At 39.4% G+C, this 20,701-nt stretch overlaps 2 long non-coding RNA genes across 2 annotated transcripts; both read right to left on the bottom strand.

Moving 5' to 3' along the window:
- Positions 1-4,946: 4,946 nt before the first annotated feature.
- On the bottom strand, positions 4,947-5,818 carry LOC134070812 (uncharacterized). Its single transcript, XR_009936988.1, has 2 exons — positions 5,697-5,818; positions 4,947-5,561 (listed from the first exon to the last, which is right to left on the bottom strand). It is a non-coding gene; the product is annotated as an uncharacterized LOC134070812 (long non-coding RNA).
- Positions 5,819-18,172: 12,354 nt separating this feature from the next.
- On the bottom strand, positions 18,173-19,205 carry LOC134071654 (uncharacterized). The gene is made up of 3 exons (XR_009937104.1): positions 19,126-19,205; positions 18,933-19,033; positions 18,173-18,267 (listed from the first exon to the last, which is right to left on the bottom strand). It is a non-coding gene; the product is annotated as an uncharacterized LOC134071654 (long non-coding RNA).
- Between the last annotated feature and the right edge of the window lie 1,496 nt (positions 19,206-20,701).

Here is a 20,701-nt window from a genome sequence, read left to right as displayed (position 1 = left end):
GAAAAAGCAGACTTCAACCTTCCCAGGTCACCACCTTCCTGAGTATGGTCCTGGACTCAAGGAGGGTAACCATTACTCTCTCACCGGAGAGACAGCAGTCTTTTGCTGCATGTCTCAGTTGCTTCTTGTTGCACCCTTGCCCTCCTTCACATGCGCCCAGTCCAGAGGTGCCTGTTGAGCCAAAGTGACTGTGTCCTGCAGGCTTCACAGAGCCCTATGCTATTACCCAGGGCTGTACGCTTAACTTTTTCACTAGGAGCATAGGTGCTCCTAAATGGGAAAAAATGTAGGAGCACAGAAAAAAAATTAGGAGCACTATGAAATTTCCTTGAAAACCTCATTGCCTTAAGTAATTGTACTATACTTTGATCCACTTGCTGTGGATTCATTTTAGGAGCAAAATGCGAATGAAATCAGTACTCGCACGTGTGCAAGCATTTCATTTTTTATACTCATCTCGCACTAATATATTTTTTGTCGTATTTGCGACGACCTGCTCGCACTGTACAGCCCTGGCTATTACCCATATAACACCATAAACCACATACCAAATCTACAAAACCATACACCAATTATCAGCCTTTGACTCAGTTTTCAATTTCATTAAAAAAGCCCTTTGCAAAACAGTGTCTCTTCCTCCTCTTCCCCTCTGTGCTATATTGCATTCAATTTCTGTTGCTGACGAGTGCTTACCTGTTGCCCAGTATTTAGGACTGATTATTACAGTTAAGCACTATATGTGTCTTCACACCTGAGTGTTGTGTTTAATCAATTGGCTCATAGACATTATGAGATTTCTGTCTCTAAAGTGAGAGATCAGTATTTTGTAAATCAGTGTGTGCAGTGTTTTGCACACAAGTGTGATGCTGATAATGTGCTTAGTTGTGCAAATCTGGACTGATATTTTCTCCTTTGGTTAGCTAACAGTGGGATACTTTTGATTTTAGTTTTTAAGCAATCATAAAAAACTGAAAGACAGCATTGTTCAACTGGTTTCTAGCAGAGTTGGCTCTTACCAGTGGTCACTCTGGTAGTTGATGGTTCAGGTGTTGAGGTTGAAGGTTGAACTATTGGATCTCTATCCCAGTAAACGGAGAAGTTTTTAACAACTGCCGCACTGAAATTCAGATGACAGAATTGAACAGTCTTGTGGCTGATTTTATGACCAAAGGTATACAACATTTTCAATATTTTCAGACAGATATGAAGACTGAAGAGAGAGCCCCAAATAGATATACAATAAAGCAATGAAGCACTCTCTTGCAGAGAATCAAGAGGTACCATACCTGAAATAGAAAGTCCCATTTGATGGGGCAACCCAATTGACATTAAACATCTTGAACCTAGTACTTTCATTTCTATGGATTAAAACAACTTGCTGTTGAGGAAAAAAGAAAGTATTTGTTTTCAAAACCAACACAGGTTTGTGTAGCAGAGTAGTTCAATTTTTGCTAAGGGCAAATACCGTATATTGTGATATATACAGTATATTGTATTGTTGTAAGTGTTCAAACTAAAAGTGACCTGGTTAAAAAAATAATGATAATATGCTTAATGGTAAAAATAAAGTCAGAATATGCTCACGTCTCTCTCAATGCAGGATCCTATGTAAAATTGCTCATGGTTTCCTGTGGAGATTGAGGCAAATTTGCCAATAGGCCCATCCTCCTCAGACATTCGAGCATCAAGCATTATTCCAGTCATCCATTCTTCACTTGTGAAGGACACTAAAAACATAATTTATTTGGATATGTTGACACTTGAGACAATGGCTACTACCGTACAATTTAAAACTCAGTGGTATCTTTTGAGTGATTTGTAGCATTTATGTACCATTTAGAGGTATATGAGGCGGTTGACTAAGTTGACTAAACTTGTGTATAGCGTTGTGTTGCATGGTTTTAAATATGCAATTTTACTGTTATTCAAAGCACCCTAAATATGCATCTAAAGCTACAGGGCCAGTCTCCCCAGAGCAGCTCAAGGCGGAATGCTTTGCTCAAGAACATAAGAACAGTGACAACTGACAATTGAACCCACAACATTCCTGTCTACTCTACCACTACACTACCCCCACCCCTTTTTTTCTTTGTGAGTCAGCATTAACACATAGTATTTACCCTTGCGTCTCGTACAAATTAGATGAAAGTATTACTGTAGTAATTAATAATAAGGGAGTGCTAAAAATGAATCATAACAGTCATGACAAACAGTAATAAACCTATGCCAAGAGCACCTTCAATGACTTGTCCTTGAGTGGCATCAACCCTAACAGGCTTAATAGTAAATGGTGGATTCGAAGTCTGAGCATTGCCATTGTGATCAATCTGCATAGTTATACAGAATTCATCCAAAAGATATCCATTAGAAAAACACCAGATACATGGCAAAGTCATCTCCCCAATCAGGACAAAAAGAATGAATCCGAGCCTGATCATCTAAAACAAACAAAAAACAGCTACATTAAATGTGAGGTAGAGGCTACACACATTTAAGCAAAGCATGACAATGGATGGGCATCAGCATTGTCATTTACATTAATGTCATCCTGTCCAGTTTATTTTTAAACACATCTTCATGAGAAATTATACTGCATGATTTATATTCCATAAGCCATGATGAACTACTGACGAACAGAAAAGAGAGACCTTACCTTGAAAGAGAAATGATGCAGAATGCTCTTCTTGTCCTTTCAGTTCTCTTGTTTTTGCGACGTTTCCGCAATTAATGTCTGACTACTCCAACTGAGGAATGATTATAATGGCCATAAAGTTATAAACTTGTCAGCCATGGGAAATATGTTCACACTGAATAAACGACTCAGAGCAAGGACCATGTGGGTGTGAAAATAGAAAAAAATGGTCTGTCCCACCCTGGCATTTGTTGGGGTTTGGATTTTGGATGTAAAAGTGGGAACAGGTTATTCTCTGAATGTGAGGGTTTGCATGCATCACACCCCATTTTAGTGGAGAAGTGGCAAGTATTTAAGTGTAGTCGTGGCATGACAGTGCCTGCATATTAAACCTGTACCATTAAGGGCAACAACGCAGAAGCAATACTCTTATGGTTTAATATTTTTTTGGATGACGCATATTTTGCCAATGTTTCAAGGTTAAACTCTTGTCAATAGCTGCAACAGGTTGAACGTCTCAGAACGTCTTCATCACATGCATATGGATATATTGGTGCTGCTCTTGCAATAAGTGTGACCATTGTCTCTGGGATTCTTTATCCTAACCTTTGCGTGGTTTTAAAACTTATGCTTCTGAAATGTTCACTCTATCTTGATGACCCCAACTGAGTAGAGTTTTATGAGTAGCTTCCATACCATCGTTAATGGTTATCTCAAGTGACATCACAGTGGCGTGCACTACCTCACATACTAGGCTACAGGTGCATTTTCACGATGGCGACATTCAAAGGTCCTTGCTGACACAGAGCGGTGCATCTAGTTAAACATATATGACCACCGCTCAGTCTTAAAGCTGTAGGAGAAGCTCTGCAGGGAAATCTGCAAGCATAAAACGAGCGAAAGCAAAACCGGTGATGAAATCGCCAAACCTGCATAGTTTCCCTTTAAAGAGGACATAGTGGATGAATCGAGTATTGTACTGTGTTCTCTGATGTTAAAATACTGTAGTATATATTCAACTTTGATTTATACAAAATAAACTCAATTGCAATTTTACAAGCCCAATTAAAACCTTATATTTAGGCTGGGTATTGAAATGGTCCTTTTGACTAAATGGCGCCCTCTTTGGCAACCCCAATTGAGCTTCAATGGCTTTGCGATATTTGACTTCACAAGTAGACTTTGTTCTAATTCGGACATTTTTTTTAGTGGCCATAGTGAAATTGGTTACTGTTAGCCAATCGATGAGTCTTTACACCCCTAATACCTATACATACATCTTAGACTGTAATCCTCAGATATGGTCAGTTTGTCTGCTATACCTGGTGTCTCTTTTTGACCTGTTTATGCTGCATCTGTGCATTAGATTGCACCTGAGGTCTGTATAACCTACCAGTTCATTGTACTTCAAACTCCATGCCACTGCGAGAGGTAATATAACCATGGAGCATCATGCCATTTTCTCTTTCATTCTGTCATTATCAGAGGTCCAAAGTTAATGATATGCCAGGTGCAGCAACAACAGCAGAGTCAACGTCAGAAACAGGGTCATATTTGGTAAAGTTTTAACAACAACAACTCTGGGCATCTAAAATGATGACGACAGCGCCGCAACGTCGAAGTCCGGTATCTATCAGTAAACATTGGTTGTAGTGTTATCCAATTGGTCGAAGTCCAGAATCAGTCAGTAAACATTGGTCATACTGTGTTCCATGCAGTGATATTTTTGAGTTAGACTATTTTCATTACTGATAACTAGACTGTAAATCTTTCGTAGATTTGGGTCTGGACTTCCAGGCTAACAGCAGGGACAGATATTGATCCATGAAAACATTAAACTTACAAGAGAAATGGACATGGTCATACAGTAGGTTGCTCATAAAAACACTTAGCTTTTTTTTTAAACAGAAATGGTGTTTTGTGACTGTTAAAGGGATATTCCGCCATTTTTGGAAATACGCTAATTTTCCACCTCCCCTCGAGCAAAACAATCGATATTTACCTTGTTCCCGTTCATCCAGCCATTCTGTGAGTCTGGCGATACAACTTTTAGCTTCAGCCTAGCATAGATCATTGAATCGGATTAGACCATTAGCTTCTCGCCTGCTAGCTTCATGTTTAAAAGTGACTAAGATTTCTGGTAATTTTTCCATTTAAAACGTGTCTCCTCTCAAGTTAGAAAGTGCAATAAGACCAACTGAAAAGGTGGTCAACACTAATGCACAGAGGACAGGGGATTAACATGATTTTTTAAAAGTTGAACCCTAAAAGTAGAGTAAACATCAGTTGATATTATTCTACAATTGAAACAGTCTTCAACTTTCAACTTTCCATCTTTATTGTCCCAAAAGGGCAATTGATTGTGCAGCAAGACATACACTGATTGACAACACAAGTAACAAAACAGGACAGACAATAAAGTTCAGTGTGCACATAGACATACAAAGCTGTACCTGATAAAAGCAAAATAACAACAGTCTTTAAACCACCTCAATGACCAGTAGACCTTGGGGAATTGAAGAAGCTGCACTTAGGAGGGCAAAGTTCACAGAAAGGAATGACATCACCGTTGTTGAGCCAAGTCTCTGTAATGAATAGAAAGTTCAGCTGAAGAGACATAAAGTTGTCTTGAAGAATGTAGGTCTTGTTCGAAAGAGACCTCACATTCATTAAGAGCGGCTTTGACTGCGGAAGAGCTCTGGATGTGTCGCTGAAGAAGATTAGCAGCATTAACTCCAGCGACATTCAGTCCGTTGCGATGATAGCGGAGCATCTGTAGCGCAGGGAGTTGGTGTGTGATGGATCCTGGTGACAGAGCAGCTTGAGCAGCCAGCGTCCCCGTTGCTAGGCGTTTGTGATCAATTTGGCATCAAAATGAGAGTTTGCCCATTTTTTCACATTTCTAAGCCCTCATCCTGGGGGTTCTCTCCTATAGGGGGTGTAAGGAAAAACCAAACAATATATTTTAACTCCGATCAGTTTTTTTGTTATATATATATATATATATATATATATATACATTTTCCGTTTGAAAAAAACCCCAAAGAAATAATAATAGACTTACCCTGAGAAAGATTCAAATGCTTGATTCACTAGATCTGGTGAAAAACCCATAAGAATCATCTGCCACCTCATTTGGATCTGTGGTGCGACTGTTCTTCCCTTTCGAGATTTTGTACGTTCTTCTGTGAATCGAGATTTCTGAGATGGACTTCACAGCATGGGATGTGGTCCTCCTGAAGAGGGTTGATCTTGCTGTGAACAAAATGAAAATCTGCACGCCCTGTGTGGAAAAACAGACAGACAGATTGCAGATTTAAATAGATGGAAATATTTAAATTCCTCCTTTGTACAAGAACAAAGGAGGAAACAGAAATATGTAGTATATTAGTTTTTTATTGTATTGAGTAGATTGTTCTTTTGTTAGCATGTTTTATTTCACCTGTGTGGAGACCAGCAGACAGAACGCAAAGTTGAGGAAAATGTAAAGTCCATCTGAGGAAGAGGAGGCAAGGACCAGGTATCCCAGAAACCAGGACAATCCCAGCACTATTCCCAGAGAGAAGTTACTCAGAAGTTTCTTCTTCAAAGCAGCATTCTTAGAACTGGAGATGGGAATGTGTGGAGGACATAAAAGATACATCACATCTTCCCATATGCTCGTATAACATAAGCTCAATTCTAACGTCATTACTGCCCTTCTATAGCCTGACGAGCCAGACCCACATCAAGATCACCATTATGTTAAGCCCGCCCACCGACTTTATGCACACTGTGATTGGCCCACTTGATTTTCCAGTTCTCAGCTCCTAAGCTCTATGGATTGTGCCTAGACTGCCCCGCCAGCCAAATTACATTTTCTGCCGCTATGGGGCGTCTAGATTTCTAGGCTAGCCCTTCTAACTAAATTCCTGAAAACGGATAATACCCTTCATTAGGATTGGCTGAATTGCATTCGTTGCCATGGTAAAACCCAACACAACCTTTCACTTAGACCGTGTTCCCCTCTGTATTACTGTGCTACAGAGCCTGAGAGGTGTCATTGAGAGATGTTTTTGCACTGATGGTAATAATTTTTAGAGTATTATTGGAGTTTCATACTATTGTAAGCAGCCATGAAGCAAGGGGGCCCCCATCTGTGTTAGAAAGAAACACCTTCCCCTCCCCCTGTGAAATGCTAATCGCCAACATTCCATTTCTAGAAACTTCAACCATCTCACACAAAGGATTCTACCTTGGTGTAATGTATCGATATATCATATAAATGTACATGTATTCATGTTTGGTATCATTATGATAGTCTCAGTGTAAGGATTGTAATGATTCCAGTGTAAGAATGTTTGGAACATTCTATAAGTGATGTTTCTGATATATGATATCTCTCCACATGCTTATCTACTGTAATCAGAGTGAGTAGGCGTGTAGGTGTGAGTGGGTGTGACTGAAGCCATGTAAGAGAACCAATCACCTTGCCTTGTTTTTGCCGCCCTTTTCCCTTCGTTCAACTCATACCTAATTGATGAAGCTGCATTGTTGCTCAGAAGAGAGATTGCCTTTTGTAGGAGTACATGGTGAGGACATGGTCTTTTGGTTCAATCTAAAAGACCATCATGGCCTCCTCAGACTAAAGCTAATTTTACCCTCTCTACTTGTAAGAATAAAACCTGATTCCTAAGTTTTCTTGAGTTTGCCAGTCTAAATGAATAAATAATAATAATATCACAAGATATTATTACTTTTACTGAATTCATTCTACTGAATCATTCATGGTGATTATGTGCTCATTTTACTAATTGTGCACTCATTATACTAAATTCTGTGCTGATTTTACTAAATTGTGCACTCATTTACTAAATTGTGCTATCATTTTAATAAATAGTGTGCACATTCTAGTCATGCTCATATTTCAAGAATGAAAATGAGCCCACAATTTAGCAGAATGAGTGCATTATACACAGCAATAGAATAGTTCGTATTTGCAGAAAATCTGAAAATCTCAGGATTGCACTCTTCTCAATTATAATTATTATCTTTGATTTGCTACATTCAAACTCATATTTAAGCAGCACCAAGTCTTCACTTCTTGCATACACAGAAATGTAAATTCATGGTGATCAGTTTCACTATCTTTACCTGTTGAAAAAGGGCTGCCTGAAGGATAGATATGCAAAGTATATCATTATGGATGTGTTGAAAAGGAGCATTGCTGTTATCGGCACCAGAAATCCCCACAGCATTGGCTTCTTGAAGTCAAAATTGTCTTTATCATCTGTAGCAGCTAGCCAACACCTAAAAAAATACAGTACCGAAATAAGAAACTGGCCTGACAAATAGCTTTCAGCATGACAGGATGTATTGTGTAGTCATGGTGTCTATCTATAGGATGTTGTAGCAAATCGCCACAGTTAACAGTTTACTCACGCTTCATGTCGTCGATAGCCCAGTGGGTTGTCTACCCTGTAGGTCACTGCCAGGGATAGGGCCACCATGACAGCAGGGAATCCTGTAAAAAGAAATTAGGAACCACGTTAGATTAAAGGTTGGGTATGGAATTTGCAAAACGGCCTGCAGATTTTGAAAATACACAATTGATAGTCCCTCCCTCCGTCGAAGAACATGGACACGCATTCATGCACAAGCGAGAATTCATATGCGCGAGAGCGAGCCAGCCGCCCCTTTCAGCAATTCCAAAACAATGATGCTTTTTAATACACCAAAATAACATTTGATAAATGAACCTTACATTTTTCAGTAGCCATACTGTAGGTGTGTATATTTGAAAATAATCTGATGGTAGCGGGTTAAGAATATAATTTGAGTTTTTTGAGCCCTGCCCGTTCCACAGATGATTGACACGTTTAATTTACATTTAAGTGCTTCCAACTCAGTGGCTGTAAGTGGGTTAGGAATAGGATTTCAAGTGATTTTGAAAAAATGTCCAAAAAAGCGAATTCCATACCCTACCTTTAATAGACTATGGACCCTCCATGATATCCTGTAAGTAGTGTGTACAGTATAACAGGCAATGTCCAATGACATAGCTTATTTAATCCAATGGCATGGCATATTTATGTCAACATTAGAAATCCCCATGACAGGTCTCATCTCTCTCATGTTATTCAGTTAAGAACCGTGACTATCATGTAGCACTTTGGCCAGTTAATGATATTCCTAACAAGGGACAAGATTTGACAAGTTGGGAGACACTGATTATATCCTCAGGTCACTGTGGTTAAGATTTGGAAATGAACAGTTGTGTTTTGCAAAGTTTTCTGTTTTTAAAACATTACTGACACCATTTGAGAACAATGGGTCACTGTGAACAATACGAATTACAAACAAGAAACCATAATGATGGCATGAAAATGACAGCAATATTTTTACTACAGTACCATAGTTGTCTAGAGACTTCAGAAAATCAGGAAACAATCAAATAATATATTATATAAAATCTCTCTATATATATTTCTATATTCTTATTCCTACACTACACACATAATTTGTTTAGATGCAATAAAGTTGCTTTAAGATGACTTACCCCAGCCTACTATCATATAAATCCTGGTGAAATGGCCCGAGCGTCTCCTCAGCATCATGAGCAGGTCAGCAGCATACAGTGTGTTAAAAGAGAAGGTGGCCAACAGGAAGTACTGCAACAAAACAGTGACCAGAGTGCAGGGGCCTTTGTCTGGGTCATGAACGATCATCCTTCCTGCATTGTTCTCTCCATTATTGCCTTCATTTCCTGATTCTGGTGTTGCATGAGGATTGGAGATGCCGGCCACAAAAGTCAAATTGTAGATGATCATGGAGGTACAGAGGCACACGAGGAGGACAGTGGGGGCGTTTCTTCTGGACTTTCTACAGACAACAACAACACAAAACACAATAGTTTACATCCTTCTGAACAAATGTATATGCAAATGTGCTTGTAGTAACATTGCGATCAATGTCACACTACACTATACAGTACATAACATTAGTCAGCCAAATAACAAAATGTTTTGAGTGGAATCAGCTTATCATTTTCTACAGTGCCTGAAACACACGTACCTGGTCATAATCTGATACACTACTGTTATGCTGAGCCCCAGGATGGACAATACACATCCCACAATGCTGATCCAATTCAGAGCTTCAGCTGCTTTAAGAACCTTCTTAAAAGACTGTCAAACAAACATAAAAATGCTATTTTCAATTGGTTAACAGGAGAATATTACTTTTGTATAATGGGATAATATCTTATACCAATGCTCTTTGGGTTGGTTGGTATGGCCTGTTCACACCAGATAAAACATGAAATTCCAGTGAGAAGAATCACACACAGAGTGTACACACTGAGTCTGATGTGATTATTGTTATATTCACACCATATTTGGCACTCGCCTCATACAGGTTCACTCTACCACTTTCAATAGCCAATGTCTAAATGAATGATGGCCTCTTCTGGCATGAATTTCCAAATATTCCCAAAAAAGAATGCTATTTGTAAGATACAACAATATGGCAGCTCATAAACTCAAGATTTAAAGCAGATTAGCCTTGAGATTAGCCTACATGAGTGTACAGTCAATCCACCCATCCCCTTGCCTGTTGCTTTGCCTACCTGTGCTATTGTGATAGTGCCATGGGACACACTTGGAATTGATCATTGATCGTGATGTTTGCACTGATGGATTGAAGTCCATCAGTGCAACCATCATTCCACTACACAAGGTGGGGCAGCCTACTTGTTAGGGCTTCAAGCTTGTAACTGGAGGGTTGCCGATCCTCGACCAGCCCACAGCTGAAGTGCCCTTGAGCAACCTAACCCCCTCACCGCTCCCCGAGCCCCGCAGGCAGGCAGCTCACTGATCTGGGTTAGTGTGTGCTTCACCTCACTGCCTATTCACCGTGTGCTGTGTGTGTTCACTAATTCACGAATTGGGATAAAATGCATAGACCGAATTTCCCTCACAGGATCAAAAAAGTATATATAATTATATACAGTATATATATACATAGCACACAAACCACCCTTTGGCCAATTCTAAAGAGCCTAACATACACATAAAATATAAACATATAAGCAAGGAGCAAGGCATAAAATCGGACTGTTGCAAGTGGTTAAAATGTGTCAGTTTACAGTACAGCACATGCCTTATTGTAAACTAATGTGATGCTCAACTTTCATTTCCGTGCATGAATGCAGTATCAAGACCACCCATTCTGCCTGCCTTTCTGCTTGTCAATCTATGACATCACTGGAACCCCAAAATCCTTATTTGAATGGTCAGGCGCTGAGGCTGTTGTCAACTGAGTTTTTCCCCAACAAATTCTGTACTCTAAGTGGAAAGACTAATTAGAAAGCATGGACTGTATTTAATTACCTGCATGATTTACTAAGAATATTTCTGAATATTTGAGCTTTGTGTGAACTAACCTTAACCTAACATACAGAGTGAACATGGGTTTACAACCAGCAAGCAAATAGAACAGATAACAAGCAAGGCAGTAAGATTCAGCAACAGTGGTAACAGCGTAACCAACCAGGTTTGCTTATTTTTAAATGTAACCACGTGTTTCCATGTAATCAAGGGTAGGCTATAAGAGGGAGAGCGGCCATCGAGGTGTCCAATATATGAAATTACTGAACTTGAAGGGAGAAACTACATGTTGTTGAGTTCTTTGCCTTCAACTAATTATGTATATCAAGACACCCTGGTGGCTATTATCCCTTACACATCAATTGCTTGTGAAATACACAAAATGCCATTAACATAATTCTAATTGTACACTTAATAACTGCATAGTTTAGATTAGTAATTCAATATTCCTCCACTGTTATACAGTACTGCCTAATATCGGTCTGACTTGAGTACGAACCATCAGCACAGCAAAGTTGGTGGTATGGTTACAGGAACACTTCAGATCTGAGAGATTAGAACTGAGTTTGTTGCAGCCCACATCACTCCAGTCACTGATGTTGTAATCCCAGAAAACACATGCAAAGTCATGTAAGACTTTATCAGAGGCATTCTGGAGACAGAGGGAAAATAAGACAAGTTTTGTACAAATAAGACGAGATCACCATAGTGATCACATTGTATGATGATGCATGCATTATTTAATTACTTAATTAAAAAGCTTTACTTCTTTCTTGATATTTATCTCCACGTATTCTGCTGTGAAACCTTGTGTACTGCCTGATATCACCCTCCTTCTTGTACCAGAGGAAGACTTGAAAGACTTTGAGTGGAAGAAGGCATCGTTGTCATAAAGTGCAAAACCAATGTCAATACTTGTGTTTGATTTTGACTGAGCTGTGAAAGAGAATGGACATATATTTTTACACAATTAGATCTACTCATAAAAAAAAAGTCAGATTAGATATGCAGCTGGTCACATTTTCACATACCTGAGGGTAATCTTATGAAAATCTCAACTTCAGAAGGGATTTTACTCGGAATCATATCCGAAGCATTGGAGTTCACCAGAATTCGGTTTGTGGTGAAGTTACTAGATGCTCCTATTTGATTACAGGCATTGTGTAAGAGTCAGCACAAAAAGACAGATTACTATTTTCTCAACATTTCTGCATACACATTTCTATACTACATCATTGCCATTTTTAAAACATACTGTATACACATAATATTAGTTTGCAAGGCCGTCCGCAACTCCCATTAAGTTCTGCAGTTCATCTATCCATATATTATGCTTGTTTTAATGGCCTCGCCCCTAGAATTTACGACATGAAGGTGCATTATACGTCCAAAAGACATCATTAGTGATCTCGAGCCACAGTGACGTCCAGCTGAATCTTGTTAATTTTAATCAAGGAAGGCGGGAAACTAGAGCGATTTAAGCGCAACAGACTTTATTTTCGCAGAGAGAACGCATCATACTATAAAGACATTAATTACAAAACCGAACGACACTGAAATTTGCCCTTTGAAAATAATTTAAAATATATAGCCTATGCCTAGGCCTAATTCATGAATGATGCGTTTGCCAAAGAGAAAGTAGCCTAATCATCGCCTATGGCTATTCTAAGCCATGAAATGTGTCAATATAATATGCTACATTAAAGCAAATAGGCTGCACATGCACAGGAAAGGTGTTATGTCCGAGATAGTCCATCAATTCAACTATTCAACTTTCTAATGCACCGCCGATTTACTGCTGTGCGATGCTATGCCGCCTGAAAAACTTGCGTACACGAGTTGAGACTAGACGTGAGATTTGAGCGTAGCCACCGATCACGTTCACATTGATAAATGCCATACTTTGCGTGGAAACAAGCGTACGCCTGTTTTACGTCTGTTTTTGGTCGTACGCACGTTTCATAAATGAGGGCCATTATGTTTACCGACTGTTAAGAAGAGGTAATGTAGTGATAAGCGTGCCCCTGTATATGCAAAAAAAACCTGACACTGTCATGACACATGAACCTGTCTTGACAAAATCTGAATGAAACTTACAGCGCTATGTCATAAACGTTTATGACTTGTTTGTCATGTTTATGACATGTTCCTGTCACTCACACCATCATTGCATTTTTTTTTACATTTCATGCAACCGTATACCGTTTATAATACTTTGCTGTATAAGGTTGACAATTAAAGTGAATAAACAAAGGCAAGGCAATAATGGCAATAATGTTTTCATTATTATCAGGAGTGCCATGGGACGTTATTGAATTTGACTGAACATTATCTACATAAAATATTCTGCATTAAAATACATTTGGTAACACTTTGCGGTAAGGGTACATGAATTCATATATGATTTATGCATTACTTAATGGCTTAATATCTCATGAATCATACATTTTTATCCAGTTCCTATCATCATATCTACAGTACCTCTCACCTGAAAGAGCACTAAATTGGACTCCCTTTGACTCATGACTTTTCACATGGGTTGTTTGGATCACCAGCTTGGGCTGGACCAACAATTCCATCCCATCTTTTAGCTTCAACGACAGACTTCCTATGGACTGTGTGAGTCTAGAGCCAGAAACAAACAGACAGACAGACAGACAGACAAACAGACACACAGACACACACACACACACATCAAGTTATACTTGGTGGGAATTTATTATCTTCATTCATATTGACTGTATCATTTGCTTCTATACAAATAAATGGTTTATTCTTATAGACCAAATAAATCTAAACCATTGTGTCTGACTTCATTATTAGTTTTTATGTATACTTTTATGTTGTTGGTGAGAAAGAGAATGTGAATTCTGTCAACATTCTAAATCCCGTTTCCAGCATTTTTTTACACTGATCACAAAATTTACCATAACTTTTAAAAGGTTAAGGATATTCCAATTCAGATTTTTTCTATTAAATAGCCCACAACTTGCTGAACATGTCATACACTCTATATTTTTCTCTAGCTTGTAGAAAAATATGCTAAAAATCTATTTTTATGTGAATTAAATGAAATTTTTTAGATACATATTTGGAGAGGATTTCAAAGACTGCTCATTGCTTTATCATAATTACCATATGTATTTTACATCATTTCATAGAACTACTTCTTCTGATTACAATGATATGTATATCATACTGATGGTATGTAATATACACAAAAAATACGTTTTTTTGTGTGAGAAGGTCATTCAGCACCAAAAATGGAATGTTCGTCACGGGCACAAAAGGGTTGCAATGAAAAAAAAAATCTCTTATGGTCATGAATGGATAGCACTCACTACACAAATCACTACACACATTTGCATATAGTGATGACTCATTAAATACAGGAATTTTCAGCCTTTCTTAGGACTCGTCTACCCACATCAGGAAAAACTGAGGACCATGGTGTCAGAGCTGTTCAAACTGGTATGGAATTACCCATATCCCAACATATTTAGAAATGTTAACATGCTTACAGTGTTGACGAAAGTATACTTATAGTGTAGTTAAGTTTCGCTTTCGCTTTCCAGCAGGCATGGACTGGCCATAGGGCATACCGGGCAATGCCCGGTGGGCCGACGCATATATTTGGGCCGAGGCTGTCATAATTTACTAATAATATTTTAAAAATTAGGCTCATATAGCGTACGGCCGCAACGGTAGCAAATCGCGGCCCATTGGTTGACTGCATTAATGGACATTGAGCTAGTCCAATGACATCTCAGGCCCCTCCCTGTCTCTTTCCCGGCCTCATCTCCCTCTTGACTGGAGTTCGACCGAAGTTTGAGACCGTCCGTATATGAAAATGTACGAAGACAAACCACAAAAGCGCAAGGGGGGCGCAGAGAAGTTGCGAGATAAAAGGCAAAAGCCTACAAGTGGATGCAGCAAAAATGTGCTAAAATTACAGAAATGTTTGCCACCACAAGTTCAAACAGGGCCGTCGAAGCAGTACCGAGTGCACAGGCTTCAGAGAGGCACATGCGAGTGTGCAACAGAGTAGTTACACAGAGGAAGGAGTAGTTCTTCAAATTGATTCGGAGGAGGAGGAAGAGGTGAGAGACGTGACCCAGCAGGGACAGATTGAGGAGGAGGTCAGAATAGCTACTTTGAGCCAGGTAAGAAGTAGCCGAAATGTTGGCTGAACTTTTTGGGCGCACAACGAACAATTAAAAGTTTGAAATCTGCGACTGCTGCTACCCCTTGCTTCTTTTAGATGTAACCTGCCTACTATGTAGGATTAGGCACCCAGTTAAGCAAAACAAAGTTTTATAGTGTGAGCGCCTCTTTTTGTGTGGTTTCTGTGTGGTTTCTGTGTAGGCCTACCCCTCTCGCATGCATTTGAATTGCGATACCCATCAAATTAACGAGTTGTCGGCTCGCCAATCGCCATCAACCTTCTGAAATCTTACGACAGTCACGATTGGTCGAAATTGTTGTCAATCTTGACGCAGTACAACAAGCAAACTATCAATTTTCTTTGCGCAGACAAGCAGACACCTATACACACAGACATGCAGTCAGACGCATGGAATGAAACAGGAATGGTGATAGCCCATGGAATTAACAATGAAAATGTTTTGGGATGTGTAGCCTATACATCTTCACTAAATAGTATCAAGGTGAATTGTTGGCTAAAACTGTGCAAATGCTCAACATAAATTATAGCAGGTTTTATTTAGTGAAGCATTTAATAGCATATGATATTGTGTGCACAACCTCATCCTTGCTGGTTTAAAGGTCACTCTAGTGGGTGTGGTTGTGCGTGTGTGTGTGTGTGTGTGTGTGTGTGTGTGTGTGTGTGTGTGTGTGTGAGAGAGAGAGAGAGAGAGAGAGAGAGAGAGAGAGAGAGAGAGAGAGAGAGAGAGAGAGTATAATAATAATTAATATATTTTTAGCAAGGGTAGGCTAGTCTACTCGCTTCCATGCAGGCTACTGCAGTTTACTTAAATATGTTTTACAAGCAAAACAGTGTGCACATATGTTTTATCGTGTAAATTATCATGGTGGGCCACTATGGCCAAAAATGCCCGGGCCGTTTTTTGGTCCCAGTCCAGCCCTGCTTTCCAGCGATGTCTGCACTCTCGTTCATTTTATCTTCCACTTCATTGTAAGCCTGCATCTGAGCCCACTATAATGTTAGGGTGGATTTAAGGGGATATTTGCACTTCCACTTGCTCCCTAAAGTAATGGGACACCCTAACCCTACCCAGGAGCGCGCAAAATCTAGGGTTTAGGGCAAAAATCTAGGGGAAGATGACAATTGGGACAGGGCCCAAATCCAATTGCTAAGTAACCTAGCTTAGGTTGCTGACATTACCTACTACGGTGGCGCATTGCTGTCAAACAACAACAAAAAAAAGCTCAGGGCCAGATGTACTTAGATTTACGATCGTGACGTTCTTAGCGCCATAGCCAACCCGCAGAAAGTGCACGCTGTAATACTTAAATGTACGTCCTATTTACCAATCCTGAAACTCGTTGGGTAATCTGCGCCTTTCTCCGCCCCCTAACGCAATTAACGAAGGTTATCAATTGAACAACAATTCAGTCAGGAGCGCAGTTGAATGAAGTCAACTGATGACAATATTAAAAGGAATCAAACTAGCGATCATGAAATAATACAATGCATAATGTCAACAAGCAGGAAGATAATGAAGAGCAATAGTTCTACTCAAATAGGCATAGGCTACTTGTGCACATTCGAAAGAATGACCAAGATGAGTGTGGACTGACTGGCCACGCCCTAAATATCTTAAAGCTTTGCACCAGTGACCAAGCGTGTCAGGTCGCCAAGATAAAGCCCCATATTCTCTATGACAGAGATCAATAAAATGTGCAAAACCCGCCGCCATTTACAGTTTTTCTTATTTTTTTCCTCAAAACATTTACCTAAATGTGCTATGTGTACCTTAGCTTGCACACATAATGTTGTACACTTTATTTGGAATATTTGTAAATCGGACCCTCAGAGCTTTTATTTCTGTAATTGACAAAATGTCTTACTCATGTAAACATGGATATGAAGTACATTTTACCCCATTGTTGTGTTGTCAGTTGTCTCTGAGTATTGGTCCAGGTTAGCAGACAGTAACTGACTGACTGTAGTTGCAGCTGATGTTGCTGTCTCCTAAAAAGAATATCAGCACAAACAAAATAAATCAATCCATTTTTTACAATTTCTGTGTAAACATTCTGATAATTTTGTTATTTTATTTCCACAAGCTTTCTTTGGGGAAATATGACAAAATAAGACTTTAAAGGAACACTCCACTGTTTTTTTTATATTAAACTACGTTTTTCCCTTAAAGAGACCCTATATGCAACTTTTTCATAATCATAAAATCGCTCGGAAATCGTTGTTTCGCTTGACTGACCAGTTTCATCGAAAGCAGTAATATTTCCTCCCGTCCCCATTGTCCCTATCCGCTATTGCAACCATGCAGTTTCTGCAGGAGACGATCGCTCCTTGTTTACATCTGGAAGTCTGAGACGCGTAAGGAACAAGAAGAACCACGTTTGCTATTTATATATTTATATACAGCCTATATATGTATAAATATACACGCTAAAGCTGTCGGGGAAGCTCTGCAGAGAAATATGCAAGCATAAAACGAGCGAAAACGAAAAACGAAACCGAAACCAGAGCTGAAATCACCAATCCTGCATAGTTCCTCTTTAAAGGTAGGGTATGGGATTTGCTTTTTTGGCCATTTTTGCAAAATCACATTAAATCCTATTCCTAATCCACTTACAGCCACCGAGTTGGAAGCACTGAAATAGAAATAAACACGTCAATCATCTGTGGAACGGGCAGGGCTTGAAAATCTTGACCCTCTAGCATCATTTCACAGCTCATTCGTCAATCTAACGGTCGTACTCCCCCCCCCCCCTTGGATTTTTGGAAATGTTGGATTTCCCCTATTTTTTTTAAATTAAGGCATTAACATCAATTTCCAAAAGATGATTATACCTCCTTTAGTCAACTTTAGCCTGTGTATGTAAATGTATGGCCACAACATACCACTGACATCAAACCAATATCTGATGTTTGGCTAGTGTTACCTTTGTGATGTTGCCTAATATGTCTTCATTCAGGATGCGGTTGACAATCATTGCAGCGGAATTGATTTCTGATGCGTTTAGTTTAGCTGGATTGGAGGTCAGCATCTGTGTACTGGTTGCAAGCTTCTGCGCATCCTCCTGATTGATAGGGCCAGAAATCTGGTACCAGGGTGACAAAATATGAGCAGAGATCAATTGTCAATATATTTAAAATAATGAACTATCGCTCCTTCAGGAAAACCAAAAAACAGAATTGTATGTTATTTTGTATCAGCTGTTACTAAGTAAAAAAGATACAAAGCTGTTGATGGCTCTCTGAAGCGCTCTGTTGAAAATCACTCAAAATTTTCCCTCTGAATGTTTTAGAACATTCCAATTATGGATTTCTAAGTCCACATCTTAGATAAAGGGAGATGGTCTGCACTGGAGGAAATATATTTCTTGGCAGATCATTCTTCTGCCAAGAAATATATTTCCTCCATCAGAATGGTTGCCATGCAACATCGAGACACAGCTGCTCTAACTTTGTGTAAGTTGTGTTAGAGCATTACTATAGAATGAAATGCAGTCAATCTGTATGTTTGTGTTGGGTTTACACTGGCATCGAACACGATTCAGCCAATCATAGTCAAGGACCGGAACTATCTGTTTTAGAAATATTTTTTTTGATCTCATAGACAGTGTGCAGACCCCCAGATCTCCCTCTCTCTCCAACACGTTTTGTCTGGCACCTGTGAAAATATATTTGGGATGTGTGTGCTCGTTTCCACAAATAAATTCACATCTTACTCATGGCATATAAAGTAGGTCAGTCTACTACTAACATTATTCAGAAGTTTATCCAGGGTGAGTCCACAGTCTATCTCCTGAAGATCATCAAACACCGTGCTATTCGTGCATCTTGCAGTAGCTTTGGAGATACCAGCTGGGAAATGAAGTGATCAGCACAATGACAAATCAGACAGTCCAACTTAAAATAAATAAAACATAAAATAACAGATTAGGAAGATGCCTTACAGTTGCTCGTATTAGGCTCACAGACCTCCACAGAGTAAGCAGACCAGCCAATTACAGTGCTTGGAAAAGTAAACTTTTTTAGTGTGCCATTCTCACAGACGTTAGCTGGAAATGAGAAGAATTAAGTGACATTAGGACACAAACAATTTTCACTCGCCAAAACTTTGATTAGAATTGAAGTGTTATGGCCCCAGCCGTGGCGCAACTGGCTGGGGCACCTGCATCGCACGCCGGCGACCCGGGTTCGATTCCCGCCCCGTGGTCCTTTCCGGATCCCACCCCAGCTCTCTCTCCCACCCGCTTCCTGTCATTCTCTCTACTGTCCTGTCCAATTAAAGGCATAAAAAGCCCAAAAAATAACCTTTAAAAAAAAAAAAAAAGAATTGAAGTGTTATTTAGGTCCATTGCCATCTAGCGAATGTCAAGGGCGTTACGTCAGGTTGTATAGGTTCAGGTTCAGAGCAGTTGCAATTCCTGAAATAGATACATGTAGTATGCATGGGAATAGAATACACTTCCTTTAGCATTACCATGGAAATCCAGAGGTCTCACGAGAGCACAATTTAAATTTGCTCAACGAGTCACTCTGGCAACCAGTAATGATGCTCATTACCCATGCCCTTGGAGCCACACAGCACCAAACACATCAGTGTATCTAATATAGGCAAGCCAGAGGCGAGCTAAACAGATGATGACAGTGCTGCAACCAAGGGGTCAGAATTTGGAGGGTTAGCTTCAGTCACTTAGCATGGCATTTGGCCACCATCATCTTTGAAAACATGGCATTTCATGTTTACGACTTCTGGCACCAGTTTTGCATGCTGATTGGTAGATGACAGCTCATGCACAAGTTTAGTGTTGGTGTTGGTGTTGAGTGTCCTTGTGCACCTGTGTTGGTTAAACATTTCTGGAAGACGACAAATACAATGAATGCCTACGTTGATTAAGCTACGGATACTTAATTCTTACATGGTTTAAGGAGCATTCACACCAAGAACGATAACGATAACGAGAACGATAACGATAACTATAACCATAATGATAAAAGCGTCCACACTGGCCAACGATAAGAAAAGTCTCTCCTCATGTTAATGAATGTGATGGCTAGAATATGGGTTCTGATTGGCTGTTAGCTTTTTATCGTTCTCAAAATCGCTCTGAAAAGGCTCGTTCACACCAAGAACGATAACGATAACTATAACTATAACGATAACGATAAAAGCGTCCACACTGGCCAACGATAAGAAGTGTCTCTCCTCATGTTAATGAATGTGATGGCTAGAATATTATGGGTTCTGATTGGCTGTTAGCTTTTTATCGTTCTCAAAATCGCTCTGAAAGTGATCAACAACGATATCGTTCTTCATGTCGTTATCGTTATAGTTTAGGTGTGAACGTTGTCATTCATATTAACGAGAGCGATATTTGTTTATAGTTATCGTTATCGTTATCGTTCTTGGTGTGAACGAGCCTAAAGTGATCAGCAACGATATCGTTCTTCATGTCGTCATCGTTATAGTTTATGTGTGAACGTTGTCATATTGATGAAAGCGATATTTATTTATAGTTATCGTTA

Source organism: Sardina pilchardus, chromosome 23 (assembly GCF_963854185.1).
Source record: "Sardina pilchardus chromosome 23, fSarPil1.1, whole genome shotgun sequence".
NCBI classification, from domain to species: Eukaryota; Metazoa; Chordata; class Actinopteri; order Clupeiformes; family Clupeidae; genus Sardina; species Sardina pilchardus.
The sequence above is the reverse complement of the archived record's forward strand: the minus strand, read 5'-3'. Positions and strand labels throughout refer to the sequence as shown.